Raw genomic sequence first — 18,855 nt, forward strand, 5'->3', positions numbered from 1 at the left:
ATGTCGATTATGCCATCAAAAATAGGAAACGTGGAAGCATATTATTCTTGAGTGCGCTTTACTGTATTACCTAGGCATCGATGACTAGCTTGGTTTATTCTGGATCAATCAACTGATCAAGTGGACAGGTTCTGGCGATTGATGTTTACGGTATAGCCAAGACTGTTATAATTGCACTTTACCAATTTATCACATGATATTTTTGTGATGCTAGGTGAACCGTTTATTGAGTCTTAAAGAATATTGGTACTATGTGGTAATATTAGAGTTATGTGCAATTGGGACAAGTTCAGGCAGAGCTGTTGCAGTGATGGCTATTTACAGGTGTATGTAAGACTGGTATACTGCATTTTAGTGTATTAGAGGCAATGTGCAATCAGGATATGACTAATTTTAAATGATGATTTTACTGTATTAATATTAGATTTACTGAGTACTAGCAAAAAGTACCCGTTCTCCGAACTGGTTCTGTGGACAGACATGACAACACGCTCATCAATTGGTGAAAATCAATGATCCTGTAGGTCGCTGTTTTGATTCACTTATCGCTTGATGTGCTTGAACTCTGAACTTGAACTCTGAACTGAGAATGGGCATGTGTGGCTGGCTGACATACTCCAGAGCAGACATTGGGCGGACGCTAGAGTCGGTGTGCTGCTGTACTCTGGGACCTACTGTGCTCTCCCCCCACCTCTTTTCTCACCCTGGCGTGGTGCAGTTCATTGTTGTTCATTGTGGTGCAAATGTCCCAAAAACTGTGCAATCTAGGGTTGAGGAAAGGCCCTTCTATGACCATAATGATGCTTCGCTGATTTCAGGCAACCATCGCATGTGTGAAGGTGCTTAAATCCGGGCAAAGGGGAGAGGTGTACAAATGTGATGTAGCCAGTAATTTTTGGAGGGTCCTAACAGGTAACTATGCGACATTTGGTGCAGATTGGTGAAATGTTGAGGAATTGTATAAAGAAACAACACTTCGCAATCCACAAAACCACAAACAAATTTTGAGTTTTGATGGAATCTGGTGAAAAGTTTGGGGTGTCCAAATGTCATGTAGCTAGTAATATCTGGAGAGTCCTAACAGCATAATATGCACAATTCTATGCATTTTGGTGAAACATTGTGGAATTGTATAAGCAATAACGCTTTGCCAAGCCACAGACCCCAAACAAATGTTGACTTGTGTCGAAATCCGGGAAAAGGGGTGGGATGTCCAAATGTTATGTAGCCAGTATTGTCCAGAGGGTCTTAACAGCTAACTATGCAAACGTTGTTGCAGAATGGTGTAACTGTGTGGAACTGTAAAAGGAACAACGCTTCGCCAAGCCACACATTTTCACTTTTATAAATATATATATAATGTATAGCTGCACTTTAAATTTTTTAGGGGCAATCTGTAATTAGTATATATTTTTAAATATTGGAAATGTTTATATTGATTTGTAAGATTTTGTAAACCGAATCACAATAAAATATAATAATAATAATAATAATAATAATAAACAATGGAGGTTCAAATATGCTCAAAAGATACGAACCATTTGGATCTGAAACTCCAAATGGCTTGAAACTTTTATGCCAGAATTCAAACCATTCGTATAAAATAGGAATAGTTGATGGCCCTGCTCCATTCGAATAATACTCCATGACAAAGCTGAATTCTGCGATACAGGTAGACATACGTCCATCATTTTCTGCCTGGAGCCATTTTGTTGTAGGGAATGTGTGGTCTTTGCGTGTCTGTGGTGGCGCTCAGCCTACCTCCTCCACACAAATGATCCGTATCTCCCTGATGGCCTTTTTGTTTGATGGTTCCTCTACAGAAGGAATTGTCACCATTCCCCAGAGCCCATACCTCATTTTGGACCCACCTCTCTAGATGTTTGGTGTCCTCCAGGGTCCCACTGCTGCAGCACAGGTGTGGCTGTTGAAGGCTGCAGCACATCAGAATCCTGAGGCTGTGACTGCTACTGCTCCTAACTTAGGGTCTCCTAGCATGGGGCAATGGAGCAAAGCACAAGTGTATTGTTCATAGTCCCCCTTCCTGCTGCACTCCCAGCCCCATCCTTTGCCTCCAGTGTGCCAAAAAAGTCAAAATAAAACAGAAAACACACACCACAGCTCCTTCTCTCTCTGTCTGTTCTGCATCTCTCCTTTCTCTCCCTCATTCCCCACCAAAGGCAATAACAGGAAGCAGGAAGATTGTGATTCAGTATCACTTTCTCTTACTAAGTCGAGCTGACTTGACATGTCTCGAATTAAAAAAAAATCCTCTGGCTTGAAAAAGATTGAGCAGATTTAAATCAATATTTGCCTGCTGTTTGACAAAGCTGCAATCCAATTCGGCCAATGTTATGTTCGCGCGCGGGGGCTGGCGTTGCTGGACTAGGCCGCACGGCCTGTGGTGCAGCTCCAGCGGGAGCAGCAATGATGCACACGCGTGGATGGTCTGCCCCGGAACTGCCTCCCGAGCTCGGGGGCGGGGCTTTTATTAGGAACGCCCTGCGTCACCTCGTAGCTGGACGCAGGGCGGAACGTAACATTCCTCCTTTATTATAAAACAAACAAACATAACAATAACTGACACCAACTGTAAGTTCAACATCTGTTCACGTCTTTAACCAATAGCTACCCTGCCATTAATGTTCGTGGTCCGGGTGCATCAACCCTGGCGGTAATCGCCCGTCATTACCGCCATGGCGTAATGAGCGTTTACGCCGTGGGACGATGGCGTAAAGAGCGCCACATCACGACCCATCGCGCACGAGCATTACGCCATGGCGGTAATGCAATTAACGCCATGGCGGAAAAGGCCCCTACCGTCATCGCTAAGCGAGCAAGGTGCCCTTCCGCCAGCGTAAGTAGCGGCCACCGTAATTTACGGCCACTGTAATTTACGGCCACCAAAATTTACGGCGGCCGGAAAAGGCCAAACCGGAAATAGCGTCATCGCGCCGGAACGGGAAGCAGCCCGTCGGCCATCTTTAAAAACACAATCCATCGCCATCCTACCAAACAACACCAGACCCAACCCTGACACCTGTCCCAACCAAACACCCACCCATCCAAGTACCCGAAAATGCCAAAATCTGTGAAAAAGGCATGTGACCGCCAGCGCCAGGAGCGATTCAGCCGGGAGGAACTCTGCATGCTAGCGGAGACCCTGCAGGACAACGCAGGTGTTGTATTCTCCCCTGAAATGACCAGGACAGCAATCGGGAAGAAGAAGGCCATCTGGGCCCTGGTGGCTGAGCGCGTCAGCGCGGTGGGGACCGTACCCCGCACCCCACAGCAGTGCCGGAAGCGCTGGGATGACCTGCGCATACGGGTCAGAGCCGTCATCTCGGCAGACCGCAACCTTGCCCAGGGAACCGGTGGAGGGTCGGAATCCCCCCTGAAACTCCAACCGTGGGAGGAGATCTGTGCTACCACCATCGGCATGGAATCCATCGAAGGCGTTGGAGGGATGGAAAGGGGAGCCCCGACATCAGGCGATGAAGGTAGGTGCCTCATACAAGACATGCCATAGTCACAGCAGTCCAATCATGTGTAGCACAAGGTTGCCCTAGAGTGTAAATGCAACACAAATCAATACTGCCCATAGCCACATGCGAGCACCACCCTGCATACACTGCTGGCACCCGCATACCTGCATCCACATACCACACCAAAAGGAGACAACCTGCATGGCACTGCCTGAAATCTGCCTCATCCACTGGCCAAAATAATGTCAAGCATTGTCATTCATAAGTCCGTAGACCCATCAATAACGCCCTCCCACCTTTGCTCCACCACAGGCACAGAATCACACCCAGAGGACCAGGACACCCCTGCGCCGAAGAGAGCGAAGTCCAACGACAACCTCCCTGCACCCTCAACCTCAGCTGCAGTGAGGCAGACCCCACGACAAGCAGGTCCCACTGCAGGCATACCGGAGGTCCCACCGGCAAGCACCCCTGTTGGCAGCAGGCCAGCAGCAGCTGCTCCACCTCCACCGACATTGCCTGCCACAGAAGGCAGGGGGTCAGCGGCCAGCAGCAACATCGGGGAGACAGCTGCAACAGCTGCATGTTCTGACTCGGACATGGAGCAGGAGGTCAGAAGCCCCACTGACCAACTACATTCCCCCTGTTTCTCAGACGCCAGCCCCCATGAGGGCGACACACAGGGGCACACTGAGGCAGAGGAGTGGCCTTCCACCCCATGCCCTGTCCACACTCCACAGGAGGGGACCAGCCCCTCCATCACTCCACCTGCACTGGCCATGGGCCAGCACGGCCAGCCGTCCCTCGAGGACATCACTCAGCGGCAGCATCAACTGTCCGCAATGCTGGATGAGCATGCCGCGGAATGTGTGGGGGCTAGGTTCAGCATTGAACAGGCCACGGAGACACTAAGGGCGGAAGTGGCGCAGAGCACTGCCACCCTGAGGGATGCCATGCAGGCCATGTCCAGGGACATCTGTGCCGAACTTGCGGGCTTGCGTCGTGCGGTCACTGACCTCACCCACACACGACAGGAGCTGCATGCACATGGGCAGCCAGGGACATCCTCCACTGCCAGTTCTGCGCAGAGCAGCCCCGTGCGCCGTTCTGGACGCAACCTGCGCTCCACAGCCAGGGGTGCCCCGGGTGCCGGGAGAGGGGGCTTGTGACGGCCTGTGGACACGGCCACAGGCATCTGTTGACAGCTACATGGGGTGTGTTGGGGTGTGCAGGGGGGAGGTGGGAGGTGGGAGGGGGTGTGTTGGGGTGTGCAGGGGGGAGGTGGGAGGTGGGAGGGGGTGTGTTGGGGTGTGCAGGGGGAGGTGGGAGGTGGGAGGGGGTGTGTTGGGGTGTGCAGGGGGGAGGTGGGAGGTGGGAGGGGGTGTGTTGGGGTGTGCAGGGGGGAGGTGGGAGGTGGGAGGGGGTGTGTTGGGGTGTGCAGGGGGGAGGTGGGAGGTGGGAAGGGGTGTGTTGGGGTGTGCAGGGGGAAGGTGGGAGGGGGTGTGACACGACAGTTCATAGTTTCAATACACTTTTTTCTTTCAAAAAAAGAAATGTGTGGACATTTTCATTGCGTATGTGTGCTTTATTGGTGTACAGTCCACAGTGTGCATGTCCCAGAGACACACAGTGCCCCAAGTGCAGTCTCCATGCGATAAACACCAGCCGTGTGTGCTGGAAGCAGTGGTCGATGATACTTTGGCGCATGGCACGCCCCTCCTGTGCATCGTCTCCTCCATGTGGTGGCGCCCCATCTGCACCCTCCTCATCCTCATCGTCAGGTGGTTGCAGTTCTGCGTCAGGGGGCAGGGGCACATTCCGTCTGACGCACATATTGTGCAGCATGACACATGCCATGACGATCTTTGCCACCTTCTCATGGCCATACAGGAGTGCCCCACCAGACCTGCTGAGGCTTCGGAACCGTGCCTTCAGGAGGCCGAATGTCTGCTCTATGACCACACGAGTACGTGTATGTGCACGGTTGAAGTCCTCCTCGTGCTGGTTCTGCGGGTTCCGGACTGGCGTGAGGAGCCACCTCTTCAGGGGATAGGCTGCATCACCTGTATGTAGGCGAGAATGTATGTGTCAGTCATGTTGTCTGATCAGGAACATGATGTTCCACCATGGCTGGCATGGAACTGTTACCTTGGCTCACTTCTACATGCACTAATTGATTCACACTATGCAACCAGTATATGCTCATTGCTGCCATGGCCTGTTTTGCATGCCATCACCCTATGCATGCAGAGGGGTTTTGTGCATTGTGAGTGCCCTTCCTCTGTATCCGTTCTCTGTGTTACTCACAGCCAGGTGGAGTATGCATCTTCCCCCCCCCCCTTTCTGCCAGGTGGAGTATGCATCTTCCCCCCCCCTTTCTGCCAGGTGGAGTATGCATCTTCCCCCCCCCCCTTTCTGCCAGGTGGAGTATGCATCTTCCCCCCCCCCCTTTCTGCCAGGTGGAGTATGCATCTTCCCCCCCCCCCTTTCTGCCAGGTGGAGTATGCATCTCCCCCCCCCCTTTCTGCCAGGTGGAGTATGCACTGGTACGTCATTCCCATGCCCACTTCCATGACATTGCACTCACCGAGTAGCCAGGATCTTGGGCCTGCATGTCGCTCCATGTAGCGTGGTATTGTGGAGTTCCTCAGGACCATTGAATCATGGGTTGATCCGGGGAATCGGGCACAACAATGTGTGATGATCTTGTTGGAGTCACAGACCATTTGCACGTTGATAGAGTGGAACTGTTTCCGGTTGCGGTACGGTACCTCCATGGCACGTGGAACCACCAATTCCACATGGGTGCAGTCGATGGCACCAATGCAACCGGGTATGCTGGCTAGTGCATGGAAACCCACTTTGGTGTTTGCAATCTCCTGGGCAGTCCGTGGTAATGAGATGTGGTCGTCTGTGTGCTTGAGGAGGGCATCGAGCACTTGGATGAGTGTTCGTGAGAATAATGGTTGTGAAATGCCATGCAGGTGCCCCACTGTGTGCTGGTAGGTGCCTGTGGCAAGGAAGTGGAGTACAGCCACTACCTTCAGTAGGGGGGGGATGGCGGTTGGACTTTCTATCATGCTGACGATGTCGTCGTGTGTCATGTCTACGATGGCGGTGATGGTGTCCCGGTCCAAACGGTACAGGGTGTGGATCTGCTCAGCAGTGAGGTTGTTTGGATTGGCTCTGATGCGTGGGATTGGGGGCTGCCTGCGTGGTGGCACTGGCTGTGCTGGTGGGGCTTGCTGGGCCTGCCTTGCCCTCCTTCTCCTCCTGCGTCTCCTCTGTGCTGCCTGTTGTTGTTGTTGTTGCTGTTGTAGTAGCACATGCATTGCTATCAGGTCCTCCAGCCCCAACATTGCTAGTCGTATTGCCATCATTGTGGAGTGTGACTGGGTGTGGGTAGGGGTGGGGTGTGCTCTTTTTGTACTCCCCTGAGTCTGTATTGCCTTCACCTGTGCTGTTTCTGTGCACCTGTGGCAGCTGCATTCACTTGAATTGGCCCTTTACGGTTGGTTCGCGATGGCGTTATTTGCACCATGGCGGTAAGGTACTTAGCGGCCTCGGTGATGGCGTTAGGTGCATGTCCGCTTGGGTCGGCATTTGCGTACCTTTCCGCCATGGCGCTAAGTACGGTGTGGGCGGTCGCGTGCGCGCACCCTTAGCGCAGTTAGCGGCAGCGTTAACTACGATGCCGCTATTGGCATCGTAGTTTACGGTCAGGAGTCATGATCGGACCTGGCGGTAAACGATGGCGGTAACCATTTACCGCCATCGTTTTTCACTTACCGCCAGGGTCGTAATGAGGCCCATAGTCATTTAACTTGGCTGGCGGTCTCGAGGCAGATCTCAGACCGTATCGCCCTTCTCGGGGCCTACACCCCCCCCGGCTCATGATCTGGCTCACCTTCGCTGTTTGGGTCTTCGAGGCCGGGTGCATCCAGCGGTTCCCAAGTTCCATCCATCACGCCTGTCTCCTCCGGGATGGACCCAGGCCCTTCTTCGCTGGGCTGAGCGTCCTCGTCTTCCCGGTGGCACTCACTGTCCGTCCACAGGTTGCGAGGCACCGCCTTGAACCACGACGAGTTCCTTGTCACTTGACGGCGTCCTCGTGTCACAGTCACCATGGTTCCGTGCCGGTCACTGACGGTCCATGGCAGTTCCTCGTATCTGGTGTTGAGTTTTGACTTGGTGGGGTTGCGTAGCATGACGACTTGGTCCCCCACTTGATGATTGGACGGCCTCGCTCTCCTCTTGCCACTCATGTGGGCGTTGGCACTCCTTCTCCTCATTTCCGTGCGTCCTTCGTTGACCTCGTCCGGGGTCCTACTTGGATGGTGTGGAATCGAGGATCTGATGATGGTACCGAACATGAGGTCCGCCGGCGGTATGCCGGTTGTGCTGTGGGGGGGTGACCCGATAGTTCCGGAGGAAACGGTAGAGGTCAACCTTCCATGGGCTGACGTTCGCCTTGGATACCCTTAGCACCTTGTTAATGGTTCACATGAACCGTTCTTCGTCCCCGTTGGCCTGGGGCCACCTCGGCATGATGTGATGATACTTTATATTAAGGTCCTGCAGATAGTTTTTGAATTCCTCCCCTGTAAACGGTGGCCCATTGTCACTTTTGATGGAGGTAGGTAGTCTGTGAGTTGCGAACATTTTCTCTATGGCCGGAATGACCACTTCCGCTGCTGTGGATTCGACTATTTCAACTTCCGGATATCGGGAGTGGTCATCAACGGCCACCAAAAGGTGGAGGCCTTCTCGTAGCTTGTAGAAGTCAATGCTGATGGCCTCCCACCGAGAGCAGCCGCGTTCCGCCGATAGAATTGGTTCCGGTTCTGGCGGGGCCCCCGTTATCTGACAGGCTAGGCACGTGCTAATGAGTGTCTCGACCCGTTCCTCGATCTGGGGAAACCATACCCTGTGCCTTATGCAGGCTTTTGTCCTTGCCAGTCCTTGGTGTCCTTCATGCGCTAGGGCCACTATCCTGTCTTGTATTCTGAGAGGGATTACGATGCGGTTTCCTCTTAGTATCAATCCGCCTTCTGTGATCGACAAATCTTGCCGGACGGTGAACATGCCGGACAGAAACCCTTTCGCTTCCGCTGTTCTGTTGTGTGTGTGTCTCATGAAGGTTTTCCAGTCCCCTGAGATAATGGCATCTTTCACTAAATTGCAACAAGGATCCTTGTGAGTTTCTGAATCGATGTCCTCGATGCTCACAGCCTTTGGTCTCATTGCGCGTACCACTTGGCATATATGTTCCTCAGTCTCTTCGGCCACTTGGATTTCTTGTTGGGTTGCCGCTCGCGGATGCCTCGAGAGAAAATCTGCGGGGTTTCCACTGCCTGGTTGGTAGATGAGATCAAAGTCGTATTGCTGAAGATGTAGTAGCCATTTGGTGATTCGTGCCGGAGGGTGTGACGACGCTCCCATGAAGATGGGTAGTAAGGGTTTGTGGTCAGTGATTGCCGTGAACCGCCGCCCATATAAGTAGAGATGAAAGTGCCTGCACCCCCACAGCACGGCGATGGCCTCTTTCTCAATGTGGGAGTACCTCTGTTCGGTTTCCGTGAGGGCTCTCGAGGCGTAGGCTATCAGCCTTTTCTCCCCTTCCTTCGTCACCTGCATTAGGATGGCTCCGAGCCCAACGGGGCTTGCATCCACGAACAGTTCTGTGGGCAGCTCAGTATTGTAATACGCCATTTTGGTGTCGACGGACAGGAATTCCTTGATGCTTTCGAACGAGTCTTGGCACTTCTGCCCACAGTCCCACTTGATGTTTGCTTTCGTCAGTTCCCGTAATGGCTCAGATAGGGTGGCCAGGTTTCAGATAAACCTCCCGCAGTAGGTAGCCATACCTAGGAAACTGCGTACCTCTGTGGGGTCATCGGTGGGCTTGCAGCCTGAATGTCTGCGACCTACTGGGTATCCGGGGAGATGCCCGTGCTGCCAAACTTGTAACCAAAGAAAGTGATTTCCGGTCTGAGGAACTCACACTTCTCCCTCTGTGTGGTTAGCCCAGCTTCTTGTAGTCTGCCCAGCAGGGTATGAAGCCTCTTGATATGCTCTTTCTTGTCGGGGGCGTGAATCAGAATGTCGTCGCTCACGTTGAGGACACCAGGGATGCCCCTGATGACCTCCTGGATGGTTTGCTGGAATACCTCAGCAGCAGACGATATCCCGAAACTCAGGCGTTTGTATCTCCTCAACCCCAAATCCGTCGAGAATGTTGTGATGTAGCGAGAGTCTCTGTGGAGTTTGAGTTGGTGATACCCCGCCTTCAAATCAACTTTCGAGAATACACAAGACCCCGTGAGGTCCGCCACGATTTCGTCGATCGTTGGGGTGATGTGGCGTTCTCTTTTGATGGCAGTGTTAGGGAGACGCATGTCAATACAAATCCGGACTTTTCCGGGCTGTTTAGGCTTTCGCGTTACAACCATTGGAGAGACCCATGGTGTGGGCCCTGGTACCGCCTCTATGATGCCGGCTTCTTCCAGTGCCTTGAGTTCCTGCTCCACTTGTTCTCTCATGTGGAAAGGTGTCCTTCGATGCCTTACGGCTTTCGGCTGTACTGTTTCGTCAATGTGCAGTCTGATGGTTTTGCCCTTCAAGCAGCCTATTCCATCTTGCAACTTGGGGTATTGACTCAACATTTTCTCCACCTCCTCGGCTTCATCGACATGGCAGATGAATTTGACCACTCCCAGATCTTCTGCTGCGTCCCCACTCAGGAGGCTTTCAATTCCTGCCTTCACGACATAGACTTTCGACCATAGTCTGTTTTTGCCGTGTTCCAGCGTAGTGCGGAACCTGCCAATGACTGGTAGGGGCTTCCGGCTGCCGTATGCATACAACAGCGTGTCTGTGCTTTTCAGGTCAGGTTGAGGGTTTAGAGTCTGGAATATGCTTGTGAGCATAACATTCACCGAGGCGCCTGTGTCAATGGTCATGAGAATGCGCTGGTTTTGGACGGTGACCATGCACTTGCGCCTTCGGACAGATTTTCTTTGTGTTTCTTGACCTTGGCTTAATGCAGACACCAGGTATACCTTCCTCCCTTTCCTATCGTTATCCTTACCGGGATCCTGCTGCCCTGCCGAGACATCATCCCCTTCTTCCTCCGTGGAAGAGTTGGCCACTGCGACCCTCCTTGCACTGGCTTGCTTCTTTTTCTTGGTTGCGTTCTTCTCCGGAAGGTTCTGTGGGGATTGCGTGGAGGTGCCCACTGATCTGCATTCCTTTGCATAATGATCCTTCCTGCCGCAGGCGCCACATGTGGTGCCTTGTGCGGGACAGTTGCGGCGGCCATGTTGTGGGCCACCACACCAGCCACACTCTGTGGGCCCAGGAATGCGCGGTTGCCACCTGTTCTGGCCATAGCCCACACTGTAGTCATCCCTCGAGGATTGTTTGTTGGTGATCTGGGCCACCATGGCTGTGTTGAGAGCAGGTTGCAATCTGTGTAGCGTGGCCTCCATGTTGGCCGCTCTGGTGTGAGCTAGTTCCCTTTGTCGTCCAAGTTCAAGGATCCGTTGCACGGGAATACCTCTCTCGCTGAGTATCAGGCGTCTTATTTTTTCTTTGTGTATGCCATTAATAATTTGCCTCCTGATCTCCCTCTCAACATTTGTGAACTTGCAGGACATGGCCAATTTTCTCAACCGAGTGTGGTAGGCATCCAGGGTTTCGTCCGCTGCCTGTATGGTGGTGCAGAAAATAAAAGTCTCATAGTCCGGGTTCAGTTGAGGGAGAAAATGAGCCGTGAGGGCATCTTTCGCGCTTTGGTATGCATCTTGGCGATCGTCAACATTCAAGGAGTTGAAAATGCGCAGTACCTCGTCACCCACACTGAGCAGTAGGTGCGCCTTCATCTTCCTGGCCGACGTTATATCTTTGCACTCCATCGCCATCTCGAATTTCTGGATCCACAGCTGCCATCTGGGTCCACTCGATGATGGGTCGGTAAAGGGGTCAAAAGGCTGGACCAGTGTCGATGAACCTCCTTGTGTGCGAGGCTGTGGGGATGTCAACGACAGGTTTGCCGCAATTCTGGACGGCGTGGTGGGCCCAGGGGTGGATGTACCGGCCGCCATGTTGACGTGTACCTGGTCGGTGTTGGCGTGAGCTCTTCGGGCGACCACCAGCGCCGTGAAGTTGGGCCTTCCCTAGAAGTGCTGCGGTTTCCAAGCACTGTGACGGAAAGTTCAGGAACTGGTGCTCCCACGTGGTTTTGATGCCAGTTCGTGTTGCTGCCCTCTAGTGTGGGAGGCCAGATGGCTCCACAATGCCCAGCCGGCAAGTAGAGGGCGAATGAGAAGGAGAGGCGAAAAAAATATATATATATATATTTTTTTTTTTTTTTGGGGTGGGGGGGTCACGTGTGCGATCCCCCCTCCCCCCCGACCGGGTGTCCAAAAATTTCGCCGCAATGGCTGCGGGCCATCTGTGCGCTGTGAACGCCGAGCGCGTGTTAGTATTCGCTCCACCTCGTCGCCATTGTTATGTTCCAGCCCTCGGCGTGCGCGCGCGGCGGCTGGCGTTGCTGGACTAGGCCGCACGGCCTGTGGCGCAGCTCCAGCAGGAGCAGCAATGATGCACACACACACGCATGGATGGTCTGCCCCGGAACTGACTCCCGAGCGCGGGGGAGGGGCTTTTATTAGGAACGGCCTGTGTCACCGCGTAGCGGGACGCAGGGCGGAACGTAACAGCCAATAGAAACCTATTGGATCAAAGTGGATGGAGCCAGTTCAAGCAGAGTACTAGTCGAAACGGATATTTACTGACTCAGCTCAATTGTACTCATGTGCCATAAGTATTGGGGCCCTAATGGCTTGAAGCAAGTTCAACAACATTTTTTGCATTACTCGAGCTGGCATTTGATTCGGGCACTTCAAGACTCGCACTTGCCTAATTTTAATATATCATGTGCATGTTTCTCTTAAATACTTTAGTTTAACAAAGTGTATTGTAATATTAGTACTTTTAGAAGAAGTCAGGAATTCTCATACTACATAGAGTATTTTCAAACACAATCATTACGAGTTGGCTAGTATACAGTAAAAATGCCGGTAATAGCATTTACCAGCACTGTTACTGTTTCAGCTAAGTGCGAGTTTGCCAGAACACATTAGCTGGAATTACCGGCATCGGTATTACTTCATCCGGAATTACCAGTGCCAGTAGTACCAGCAATGAAAATACCAGATGGAGTGGAAACCTGCACCGGTAATACTGGCACAATGGATCACGGGCACATCACAAGATTGGATTTGCCAGCAATACCAGCAGATATTTGCAGTTAATACCATCAAAACCAAGGCGCAGATACCTACATCTGAAAGGAGGCGGTAAATGCATACAAGTGTGGGAAATGAAGCCACACATGCACCCAATGCACCCAGGTGCACCAAATGCACCTTGGAAGAGTACAAACGGCCCACACCTTCCCCAAACACACTTCCCTGCACCACCACACCGCCACTGATCACAGTCAGCATTGACATTGACTTACAGCTGCTCCAGGCCAACATGGAGCCGCAGGGGCATGAGGACCTTCAGAGGGAATAAGAGGCAGTGGAGAGGGGCAGTAGGACAATTGTGAGGAGTAGACACCATGCAAGGAGTGCGCCCATACCCCATTTAAGGGCCACATCATGGACCCTCATTGACATGCAAATCCTCACCCTGTAGCGCCATGACAGGGAGAGCATTGCATTTCTCCTCAATCTGATCCAGAAAGACATAGGGGGCAGGATTGGCACCAGGACAGTCTTTACCATTGCAGGTAAAACTGGTGTTGGTCCTGCACTTCCTTGGCACGGGCACTTTGCAACACACTGTGTGCAAACTGCATGGCATTTCACAACCAGCGTTCTCGAGAGTGCCTGGCCAGGGTTGAGAGGCACTCTTGCACCCTGTGGGACAGCAGATTGCACTCCCCACTAACCTGGCAGAGGTGAATGCGACAAAGGCAAGGTGTTATGCCATTGCCCACATTCCCAATGTGGTGGCATCCCTGGACTGCACAGACGAATAATTGGTGGAACCCCAGGCTTCAGAGGAAGTCTACAGGAACTGGAAGCCATTCCATTCACTAAATGAGCAGGTCACCTGTGATTGGGACCTCACAATCAACCACTGATGGGCACGGTTCCCAGAATCAACTCATGAGGTCATGGTCCTGCAGAACAGCATACTGCCAGTGTACATAGAGGGGTATTGAGGCCAACAGACCTGGATATTTGGTGAGTACATGTACCATCACATTAACCTTGCTGTACAGGTGATATGCAATTTTTTTCCAGCCAGCTTGAAACAAAATGTACCCTTTGGACAATTTTTCAGATATCGTAGGAACTGTACCAATGTGGCAGACTATGAGAGACAAGCAGATCAACTGACCAAAGAACTACGAAATAGAGGATATCCCAGACGGATCGTCAAAAAGGCTAAGAAAAGGGCAAGGAACATCCCAATGGACTCCACTCTAGAACAACACAAGAAACAAAAGAGTCTAGATGATAACATCACAGTCCTCTTTACCTACTGTAACGCTCACCTGATTCCCGCAGAGGCGCCGGTCTTGACTGGGCGAATACCGTATCTTCAAAGGTGATGTGTAACACACGGTTGGCTCTTTGGGCTGGACCTCTGTGCACTGTATGTCTGACTCGAAGAGTAAGATGTCTGCAGATAGAAAATATGGGATTAATGAACTGGGGTTATTGGGTGTCTCTCTCTTCTTCCCCTTCTCTTCTCCTGTAGAACCCCAAAGGTTAACGCTCTCACCTTAGGTAAGTGAACGCCGAGCTCTCCATCTGCCTCGGGGCAGGGTGCCGTAACCAGTTTCTTCACTGGATAAGGGTGCAGGCCTCTTGACCTCAGAGGACTGCTGTCCGTCGTTTACTGCACGAACGGTAAGTTCCGAGTATTTCAAATGTCTTTAAAAGTCTTTTGTAATGATGTCTCTTGTTTTGCAGGGTTCCGGCGATGGCGGATGACGGGCTGAAGTGAGTTGAGGATGGAACCCGTGTGAGGAATAGAAGCGCCTGGAAGCACGTAAGTAAGCGCTTGTTGCCTGCTTCACGATGCGCACTAACTGTCCTTTTATCTTGCAGGTACAAGTTCGGAGCTGCTGAAGGGTGCCGGAATACCCACTGGGTTCGGCGTGGGAAGGAGTAATGGCACGTGAGTAATAAAGTTACCCAATGTCTTTAAACGCACCTTCTTTTGTCTTTCAGATGCAGGATGCAGCGCCGAAGGCCTCCGGAGCGTGCGAAGAGTTGGTAAGCTTTTGTCTTTCAGATGCCGGAATGCAGTGCGAAGACCTCCGGAGCACGCGATGAGTAGGTAAGCCTTTGTCTTTCAGATGCCGGAATGCAGCGCGAGGCGTTGGTGACAGCTGATGGACCAGGTAAGAGAAGCGCTGTCACTGAAGACCGTAATGCTAACCTGTTCTTTCTTGGCTTTATAGGTGTTGCTGAAGACTTGATTGAGGATGGTAAGCCTTTTTCCCTTAGGCCCAGGATCAGATGCAGAAGACATGATGAGCGTTCTGCTGCAGAGGATGCAGAATAACGCAAAGCAAGATTCATCCATCGGGTATGGTTTAAATAGCCTCCTGTAGTGCTTAGGTGTCTCCTTCCACAGCCTCGCCTAGGTAAGAAAAGAGTTCCTGCTTTCCAGAAGAGTTCCAGTGTTCTGAACCTAGGGAGTGGCTCCTGCCCCACCCAACAGGAAAAGTAGTCCCAAACAGAAGAGGATTAGAGGCTCAACTGGCAGGTAAGTAAGCAGCATGGTCTTCTGCAGGTAAGTCCACCCAAGCATTATGAGCCCGGCGCTTCCAGCGCTGGGACTGGGCATATTTATGAGCCTGGTGCCACTGGCGCCAGGACAGGGTCCAAAAGGTCCCAATTGGGACTGGTTGGCACTCGGAACCTGGGTTATGGGTCTGCTTCCAAGGGAGTTGGGTAAGTCCTGACCTTTTGGAAGCAGAGATCATGACACCTACTCCCCGATGACCAACAAGTTAAAAAAAGGAAGTGCTCAGACTTTGGCCCCTATTGAACGTGGGCGAGACAAATTTACCAGTACCAAGGTTTGCTGTTAATAGAGGGAAAATTGTAAAGGACTCTTTAATTCACACTTACAAAGAACCTTTAGACCAAACACAAGATACCCTCTGGAATCAAGTAAAACCAATAGGACATGGTCCGTGCGGAGCATGTAGTTCAAGCACAAGTACAATGAAAACAAAGGTGATCGACATAGGATGGAAATATCCTTAGACACAAAGGGACCTAACAAACTGTAACACACAGAATGTGATCTATGTGATAACTTGCCCATGTGGCCTGCAGTTAATAGGGATGAACACACACCCTATGCGAACCAGACTGGCAGATCAGTGATCATGTATCCGGACTAACAAATCATCAGCACCAATGGTCGAACACTTCCTGAAGAAGAATCATGGCCCCCAGGACTTCATATGGTCCATTATTGAGAAAGTCAACATCCCTACAAGGGGAGGGAATCTCCACGATGTGTTATACAGATGAGAACAACAATGCATATTTAGGGTAAAGACGGATACCAGTTGTGTCAATGAACCAGCATCTGGGCAGACCTTGGCAACGTTGTAAAAACCACTTATCCAATATTGACACTTGGCCTCATTACGAGTTGGGCGCAAAGGGATACCGGGGACTGGTAAGGACACTGGTGCCAGTAATCCCATTGCGCCCTATTCCGAGTTCCCTTAGCGGGTCCCTTCCTTAACACCTGGTTTTACCAGGCGTTATGGACGGGACCCGTTAAGGGACTTTAGAGCTAATAACGGTACCGCAATTTGCGGTACCGTTATTAGCGCCTTCCCATTGAGCCCTATGGGGGCTCAAATGGGAATGGGGAATGGCTTTTTCAATGGGGACTTAATGGTCCCGCAAAGGTCGGAATAGACTGATAAGTCCCCATTGAACCAGGGCGGACTCGGTACCGGTATTGGAGGTAGTCATGGCGCAAATAGCGCTATGATTACCTCCATACTCGGAATGAGGCCCACTGTTTTTGGGCTCACGTTGCATTTACATGCTTTAAATGCCTTGCATTCCATTTGATACCCTTGATGTCTTCTCATGTATTGCCCAGTCTCTGTTCTGTAGCAAGCATCCTGGAAGCCCCTTTTTTCCCTTTGGCCTAATTATATCTGTTAAGCATAATCTACATGCACAGTCACCTACTACTCAGTCAGGGCACCGATGGGCTCCTATTATATCATGTTATCATTATATGTATCCGTGTGTAGCACTATGGACTTTTGTAACTGTACCATCTAGAGTTGTCAGAGCCATACCTCAGATTAGATTACATCTTTCTTCTATCTCAAATTGGGGAATTTTGCATAACAACACTTCTACTTGCTTATCATCCCGCATATACCCCTAACGATATGTGAGAATGCTTCTAATGTTGTAAATATGCTGCCATAGAATTCTGGTCTCCAAATGAGACATTGCCGTGGTGATACGCTCCTTATATGTGTAGCATCAATGAGGAGACGTAGTTGTATAAATATAACTAGGATTTATTGATGTATTTAAATATAGGTATATATATATTAGAAGGGGATAAATATAAGGAGTCTCTGAAGAGAGATGCTTCAGTCTCTCCAACCGCCTCTTCAATGTTCCACCTTTCCTCCTCAACATTCCGTTCTAGAATCCCTGTAGATTCCATGACATCAGTGCAGCAGATGTCACCATGCTACACATCCCTCTTCTTTCTAGACAAGTCCTTATTCTCCATAGTCCGTTAAGTACATCGGTCTCTGGTACCTTCTTCCAAACCTTGATACATACGTCTTCATCACAGTTGGTACATATATGGAATTTGCTGGTAAGGACATTTTCTGGTTCTCTCTATTTTCACTTACATCACTGTTATTCATACTTTCACCATTAACTTGACTATTCACTCCCATCACTCTTCCATTATTCCAAACCCTTCCATCACTTGTTCGTACAGCATGTTTAAACACTTCAATAACTTGAATAGGATCAGACCACTTAATACCTTTCACTCTCAATGTTTCTGGCAACTTCACTCTCACAAAACAGCCTACTTCCAATGCCTCATTACCCCTGAATCTTTTCTTGTCATGACATGCTTTATTTCTACTTTGTCTCTGTCTAATCATATCAGCAGCATTACTGGTTACCACTCCCATATTTACCACTTCTCCCATCCATCCTGGACATAATTTGGTTATAGCTTTTCTACCTCTGCTCAATTCAAATGGTGACACACCTGTGGAACTGTGTGGGGTAAACCTGTGTGCCATAATAATATTTCTAACTGCTTCTTTCCAGCTCATTCCATTGGCCCATGCCCATCTAATGGCATCTTTCAAAATCCTATTATATCTTTCCACTACACCATTGGTCTGTGGGTGATAAACCGCACTGGTCACATGCTTAATTGATTTCTTTTCTAAATAATCTTCCATCTCTCTCGAGACAAACTGAGGGCCATTATCAGATAGGATAACTCCGGGATATCCTTCCCGACCACATACTTCTTCTATGAAATTGTTAATGTTTTTAGTTGTAACACTCGACATCAATTTCACTTCTACCCATCTTGTTAATATATCAATCATAACCACACAAAACGTTTGGCTTCCTTCACTCCATATGGGACCCATTACATTGATCCCTACTTTCATCCATGGTCTACTTGGCACATCAGTCATAACCATCGGATACACACTACTCACACAACTCTTATCCGACTTATTGCAAAGGATACAGTTTCTTATGATCCTCTCGATTTCTGCATCACATCCCGGCCACCAGTATGTATTTCTTATCCGGCACTTGGTTTTGGAAATGCCTTGGTGGCCTTCATGTCCCAGCTCAATTATTTTCTTCCTGACATCTTCTGGTGGAATTAGTCTGTCTCCTCTAAATAAATATCCATCTTGCACACTTAACTCATCTCTGACACTCCATAATCCTTGCACATCTGCTTCCTTGATTTTATTGACCGGAACATGTCTCTTGTTTATGTTTTCCATAATAAACTGCAGTTTTACGTCTTTATTCATGGCTCCCAACCATTCTTCCTTAGCAATAGCTGTGTCCTGTAACATACATATCATTTCTTGTTGATGCTCCTCACCTCCATTTCCACTCTCCTCTTGGACATTCGTAAGCCTAGATAAACAGTCTGCAGCATAATTCCTCACTCCTGGAATATACTTAACCACTACATTGAACTCCTGCATTCTGTGAACCCATCTTCGTATCCTAGATGACACTTTGTCCAAACCTTTGTTCATAAATAGTTCCACCAG

This window comes from Ambystoma mexicanum, chromosome 5q (assembly GCF_040938575.1).
Source record: "Ambystoma mexicanum isolate Mex_15411 chromosome 5q, UKY_AmexF1_1, whole genome shotgun sequence".
Lineage (NCBI taxonomy): Eukaryota > Metazoa > Chordata > Amphibia > Caudata > Ambystomatidae > Ambystoma > Ambystoma mexicanum.